Raw genomic sequence first — 7639 nt, forward strand, 5'->3', positions numbered from 1 at the left:
CTGAGCTGTGATTGGTTCAGCAACTGAGGAGGCGAGGAGGAAAAGATGGCCTTATGTCACCTTTGTGGCACTTTGATTTGAGGTTGGGTCTCAGATGTAAATTAGAGCAGCCTCACTCCTGCTCTAATCTGCAGCTAGCAGGGCTGGAGTGGAGAGATGCCACCTATCCTTTTCCTCTGGCTGTGCCTGCTATGCTGGAAATCCCAGGTGCCAAAATCTGCACTGCTGGAATGATACAAAAAGGCTGTAGCAGACACTAAGTTTCTAGCTTTAATGATTGCAAAGAAAACCTTATGAGGAAATTAACCCTTCAATGACCATGGTCATCTGTGATAAGTTCCCCTGCAAAAAAAGGTCTGACTGCTAGTGTGGATGGGACAAAACCATTTTCAACACGGCTACTGAAGCTGTGACTGAGACTTGGCAAGTGCGAAGCAGAACTGTCCAAACTCTCACGGTGAAATCTCAAATCAGGATTTTATGTCCCAGACTTGAGCTAAGTAACAAACCTTGCAAACAAACCTGGGACTTTCTCATAATTCACAGTTTCAGTGTGAAAGGAAGCAAAGCCCAGTGGTTTCAACAGAGATTTCCTTTGAAATGATGGGTTTGTTGGAGCCTGAAAATCCAAATGAAACTTGAGAGAATGGGAAAGGCAAGTGAAAACCAACATGGATCAAGGCCAAGGGAAAGTTTGATGCCAGTCTAGGTGAAGAGAAACCTCCAAGCTCAATACAGCTCCCCTTTGACCCTGGTTTTATTGGCTATCCATCCAGGTATTATGCACCCACCACAGTAGCATCTCAGAGCCCGTCAGATCACATATATCTCCCTCAGAAGTTCTGCACAAGGCCTAGTACCTTTATTGAGCCTACTTATGTGGATGTAGTCGTATTGCCCTGTACCGGGTGCAGTTCACAGAGCTTGTAACAGCCCTGCAGAATGGAAGCAGGAGGGAGAAAAGGAAAGGAAGGCAAAGCTGGAGAATTAGAACAGGATTCAAAAGGAGACAAAGAGCAGATAAGGAAAGTTACCAATGATGCTTCAAAACCCCCTCCAGATCAACTAGTCACATCGGTGAAACGCCTAAACCAAATGAAGGTTGGCGTTTGTGGCTCTTTTGTTTCCATAAAGAAAATGTCAGCGTTTGCCTGAATGTCTGAGGCATGTGTGTGTTATTTCCTGTTAGGGAATCACAATACAAACAGGGAAGGGTAACCGTGTTCGCTCCATTTGGCTGATGTCTCTATGCCCAGGGCTACTCTGCACAGATAGCCTGGGTGATTGGTACCCAGGTCTGAGCACCTGTGTTAGCCTAGCACAGATGCACGCATCCCTACAGCACATCCCTATCCATGTGACTGTATCCTAAGTTACCTTTAAGCTGCGCGGCTGGGCGGCCGCCCAGCAGAGGCTATCAAGTGCTGAGCACTTCAGGTGTCCATCCTCCTACTGCCATGCTGCTCCTGCCCTCTGCTTTGGAGCTGCTCCCGGGAGCCTCCTGCTTGCTATGCAGAGTGTGGGGGGGAGGGGGTGTTGCGCTGATGTCAGGGTGCCCCCCTCCCCTGCCCCTGTACCCCATCTCCACAGAGCAGGGCGAGACACGACAGGGCTCAGGACAGAGGGAGCTTCCTGGCAGGTGCTGCTATGTCTGAATGTGCTGATCTACTTAAAAGGGCAGTGTTCTTAAAGTGGGGGCAGCATACTTGAAGGGGCAAGGCCTGTCTGTCACTCACACACACACACACACACACACGGCCTCTGTCTCACACACATGTGGTGTGTGTCTGTCTCTCTCTGTCTCACACACACACTCTGTCTTTCACACTTTCCTCCCAACACATACTTGTATTATTGTTGTTGTTACTTCTTGATACTTCTATGAATTTCATATTTTTTATTTCTCTCTTATGTTATAATTCTTTGAGGAGTGAGCTCTAAAATGCCTAACGTGTCCTGGCTGGAGTAATTACCCCTATGGTAACTTGTTAAAAATATATATTATACCTAGGTTTTTGGTGTCTACTCGTGGTGCACATCTGCATATTACCTCAATATAGTGCACATACCAAAATTCATTCCGCACACGGATGGAAAAAATTAGAGGGAACATTGACTGTGTCATCACTGTATCTGCACTCTGACGTCTGTGTCTGGGGGCATATCCCATTGCTCTTTGTGCTGAGATGCTCTAGGATTCTTTCCTTTTCAATTGTGTCAATTGCGGGAGAACTTGTCTGTCCTTCGGAGGGAACTGTGGAAAGGCATTGAAAGGCTATTAGCAGTGGAGTGATTTTGCCTGTGTCCTCAGTGCAAAATTACCGGGTCAAGCCTGGGTTACAGCAGAGTTCAAGCTCTAACCCAGCCTCCATCTGGGTCAGCTAGCCCCGGCTTAAAGCTCCCTCAAACTGAGGTATGAGATCTTTTAATGTGGCTGGTAGGCAGGGCTGGGTTAAAACTCAGGTCAAAGCCCAGGTTAACTGTGCAGGCCAGACACATTATTCAAAAAGTGGCATTGTAAACTGGGGTGAGGTAATCTCAGCATGATGCCATCCATGCAGCAGGCCAAGCGGAACAACTGACGCAGACTATTGCACTGTGGAGTTTCATAAGGCAGAGCCAAATGGCAGCGGTTTGTAGTTGGGGACGAGTGACAACAAGATTTACAATGCACGGCGGGTGGCATTGCTTCCTTTTAATGGGAGCGAGTCAGGAAAGAACTCAGTGGATGCAACGCGGTGGGTTCTGTGGTGGTAGGAGCTATAAAGCAGCTCCCAAGCAGGGTCCATATGGACGGTGTAATGATAATCTCTCCAGACAGGGAAAGCTGGATGGCTGCAGTAGATGTATCGTCGCATTACAGAAACCTGCCGGCAGGAAGGAAACCATAACCGGCAGCTATGAAGCATTTGGTGCTGTTAAAAAGCATTAGATACGGGGAAATTCTGCAAGAAGAGTTATGGGGGCTTGTCAAACACTAACAGCCTTGCCACGTGTCAGGTAAAACAGCGACGAGACACTTAAATGACCCCCCCCCAAAAAAAATAGCTGAAAAAAAAATAGTGACAGAAGGATTGGGAAGCATTCAGGAAGCCAAATGAGTAGCGAGATTAACACCGGGCTGGGACGTGTGTGTAAATCCTTAGTGTACAACTGGCCGTTGCTGGTGTGCAAAGCACTCAAAGTTTTTGTGGAAAGCGTACAATGCGGAGACTAGGGCTGGCCGGAAAAATTCCGCTTCATGAAAAATGGGAGGGTTTGAAGGTTTTGTTCTGAATCAGAACAAAATGGAGATCTTCTGAATTTTTGTGTGTGAATAAATATATGTAAGTGAGACAGAATGACCCACCCCATAAAAACCCAAGAGCCCAGCAATTAAGGCCCTCCCCTGTACTGTAGGGCACTGAGGTTCCCTGGTGAGTGCCCTAACAACCTGACTATAGTGTAAATTGCTTCTGTTGTCTCTCTCGTTGGAGCTCTTCCACTTTTTATAAATAATTAACTATTCAGTGGGCAACAGACTGACTCAATAGCCTGGTGGGTAGGTGCTCATGAGGCGAACTGAGGCAGCTGCCTCAGGTGCCAGACTGTGGGGGGGCGCCACTAGGACCCAGAGTTTCAAAGCTTTGGCCCAAGCGATGGGGCATGGAGGCGTCATTTGAGCTCCCCGCCTCAGGTGCCAAAATGTTGTGGGCCGGCCCTGGGTGCTCTCCTGGGCAGAGCTCTAAGGCAGGCTCACCAGGCACTCAAACCTGCCTCTCCCACACCCCAGCTGTGTGCCCGACCCAGCAGGCTATGCCGGGATGAGTTCCTCTCTGCTTTTCAACAGAAATTCCCATCCTGGACCTGAGAAATGTTCCGTCAAAAGATTCCCGATCGGTTCTAGTTGATACAAGTTTTAAAAGGTTTATTGTTGTTCACTTCACTGAACTCTTGTCCACGTTGCAAAAATATAACCACCATTGCCATCAGAACGGGTACCTTTGCTGGAAGTCTCAACAGCAATATCAAGGTTTGGATGGGCATAGAGGGTCTGTCCAGACAGAGTTCAGGCTCCGCCATAGGTAATGTGGAGAAACCTTGCAGTGCTACTTATTGTGCTATATCCATTCGGCGGTAGAAGAGAACACTTCAGACTGCAAGGCTTCTGACGCAGGGCCGGCTCCAGGCACCAGCGTTGCAAGCAGGGCCGTCTCTAACTTTTTTGCTGCCCCAAGCAGCAAAAAAAAGCGCTGCCCCCCGAGGCCCCCCCCGCCGAGCGCCGCGCCACCCCCCCCGCTGAGCGCCGCCGGAGCCCGCCCCCCCCCGCCGAGCGCCGTGCCGCCGGACCCCCCCCCCGAGTGCCGCGCCCCGCGCCGCCCCCCCCTCCGAGCGCTGCGCCGCTGGAGCCTGCCCCCCAGCCGAGCGCCGCGCCGCCGGACCCCCCCCCTGAGCGCCGCGGCCCGTGCCGCCCCCCCCCGCCGAGCGCCACGCCGCCAGAGTGCCCCCCCCACGGAATGCCGCGCCGCGCTGCCCCCCCCCCCCAGAATGCCGCGCCGCACCGCCGGAACCCCTGCCCCCGAGCGCTGCGGCCCGCGCCGCCCCCCCCGCCGAGCGCCACGCCGCCGGAGCGCCCCCCGCCGAGCGCCGTGCCGCCGGAGCACCCACACCCCCCAGCGGAATGCCGCGCCGCGCTGCCCCCCCCCTGCCACCCCAAGATTGGCCGCCCCTTACCAGGTGCCGCCCCAAGCATGTGCTTGGTTGCCTGGTGCCTGGAGCCGGCCCTGGTTGCAAGCTGGTGCTTGGGGCAGCACATGAAAGGGGGCGGCACGTCCGGCTCTTCGGCGGCAATTCGGCGGCGGGTCCCTCGGTCCCTCTCGGCAGGAAGGACCTGCCGCCGAATTGCCGCTGAAGAATTAAGAGTCGTGGCGGAAGTGCCGCAGATCACGATTGTGGCTTTTTTTTTTTTTGGCTGCTTGGGGCGGCAAAAACTCTGGAGCCGGCCTTGTTCTGACGTGGCAGCTTTCACAGACACTGTATTTATTTACCCTACTAATTTCATGTACTCACCAAAGAGCAGTTAAAAGATAAAGGAATATTTTTTCTGTTGATGTGACTGCCCTTCTTCTTAGCCATCTGGTGCTAGCACCTGTCAGAGACCGGACACAGGAATAAGTGGACTGGGGGTCTGATCCAGGCTGACAATTCCTGTGTGACCATTTGGCCTTGCCTATATGGGAAATTAGCTCTGGTTTAATTTAAATTGGGTTTAAAATCATTTTAGTTAAACTAGTGCAGTCACCTGTGTGGATATTCTTACTTTGATTTAAGAGTGGCTTATTTGGGGTTAGCTTAAACCTGTTTCGAACTGATAAGCTAAATCAGTTTAAATTCACATCTGAGGTTAAATTGGTTCAACATTCCCATGAAGACAAGGGGTAACATTTTCAAAAGCACCTAAGTCTCATTTTCAAAAGTAACTTAGAAATTTGGAAGCCTACGAGCAGATCTACGCTACCGCTTAAGTCAATCTAATTTACATTGCTCAGGGGATTGAAAAAGCTCCCTCACCCCACAAGAAAGGCAAGTTTCGTGCTGTCCACACCGGTGCTATGTTGGCAGGAGACACTCTCCCACCGACATAACTTCCATTTCTCACCAAGGAGGAGTCATTATGCCGACAGGAGAGCGCTCTCCAGCCGGCATGGAGTGTTTTCACCAGCTGCACTAATGCGACATAGCGGCATCGGAGCAGCTGCGCCGCTGTAGTGTAGATGTGCCCTAAGACTCTGTAACCAAAAGAGTGATTTTCTATAAGACACAGTGTCCAAAGTGCCTAAGTCACTTTTGAAAATGAGACTTAGCGCCCAGATACTCAAGGGTATTTAGATGCTGAACTCCAATGGGGGTATGTGCCTTTGACATTTACCGAAGAATTTGTTTCTGTCCCTTACAACTGTCCTTCTGCTCATTGCAATAGACTATTTCTGTGTATATGTTTTAATATTTGATTCATTTTTATCCAATTTTCATCCACTTCAGGCACTAAAGAAATAAAGGAAAATATTTAAATAAATAGACAGGAACAGAATTCACACTTCTCTGAAAAACTTTCATGAATCATTTCTCTCTGTTTCTAAGAGACATCAGATATGTATTGAATAGGAGATTTATTGTAACTTAAATCACATAATCTGGTTTCCTTATGACCTTACCACAGACGAGCATGCAAAGGGGCTGCATAACTGAACAATGAGCAAGGCATGTATTCTGTACTGCACCTCAGCTTTCCTAGCCCAGTGATTAATGCTGGAGTCAGACTGCCTATTGTTCATCCCCTATTATGGCTAGTTTATGAGCTCTCTGTCCTGGAGTCCAGTACAGTGATGTAATTGCACAATTATAGCAGGTCTTGGTATGATAGTATTGATGTGAGTTCCCAGGTAATTAATTACCATTTGTTTTTATGGAGTTATCATGCAGAAAAATCGGTGGGAGTTAAATAGTGATCACCACAAGCCATATCTAAATTTTGGATACAACCAGCCTATTTCTATCAGGGGCAAAATTAAACCTCAGCTGTGTGCACTCCTGAGCTTAGGGGTTTCAAATTTTGGATCTGAATCTGAACTTTACTCAATACTGGGGTTTGCACTTGGCTTGTAGCTCTGAGCTGTAAACCCAAATCTGCAGCTGATCTTGGGGTTTATCTTGATATGGGTGAGGTGTCTAGGCTGAAGCACTTAACAAATCTCTCCTTTATATTGTAAGAAAGTGCCTTCATGGTATTATACATACACAACATCAGCACTGGTCACATTGGGGACCTCTCACTCTCCAACAACAAAGCTCGCTTTGACATTCTATTTGTCTCCCATTCCTATCTTTGTCTGGTCCCACCCTCTATATGGTAGACCCTGAGGAGGGGACCTGAGGCACAGGGAGATTAAGTGACTTTCCCAAGGCTACACAGGGAATCTGTGGCAGAGCCAGGAGCTGAACTTAGAGCTCCTGAGTCCCACTGCAGTGCTTTAACTAATGCTGCCAAATGACTTCCTGGTCATAATTATTTATCACTCTTCCAGTTTTTGTGTCACCAGCAACTTTTATCAGCAGTGATTTTACCTGTACTTCCAGTTCATTGATGAAAATATTGGGTAACTTCAGACCTAGTACCAATTCCTACAGAGCTCCACTAGAAACACCTCCATTTGATGATAATTCCCCAATAACAACTACTTATTAAGATAGAATCATAGGACTGGAAGGGATCTCGAGAGGTCATCTAGTCCAGTCCCCAGGACTCACGGCAGGACGAAGTATTATCTAGACCATCCCTGACAGGTGTATGTCTAGCCTGCTCTTAAAAATTTCCAATGATGAAGATTCCAACACCACCCTAGGCAATTTATTCCAGTGCTTAACCACCCTGACAGTTAGGAAGTTTTTCCTAATGTCGAACCTAAACCGCCCTTGCGGCAATTTAAGCCCATTACTTCTTGTCCTAGCCTCAGAGATGAAGGAGATTAATTTTTCCCCTCCTCCTTGTAACAACCTTTTATGTACTTGAAAAATGTTATCATGTCCCCTCTCAGTGTTCTCTTCTACAGACTAAACAAACCCAGTTTTTTAAAGTCTTCCCTCTAGGTCATGCTTTCTA

This window comes from Emys orbicularis, chromosome 2 (assembly GCF_028017835.1).
Source record: "Emys orbicularis isolate rEmyOrb1 chromosome 2, rEmyOrb1.hap1, whole genome shotgun sequence".
Lineage (NCBI taxonomy): Eukaryota > Metazoa > Chordata > Testudines > Emydidae > Emys > Emys orbicularis.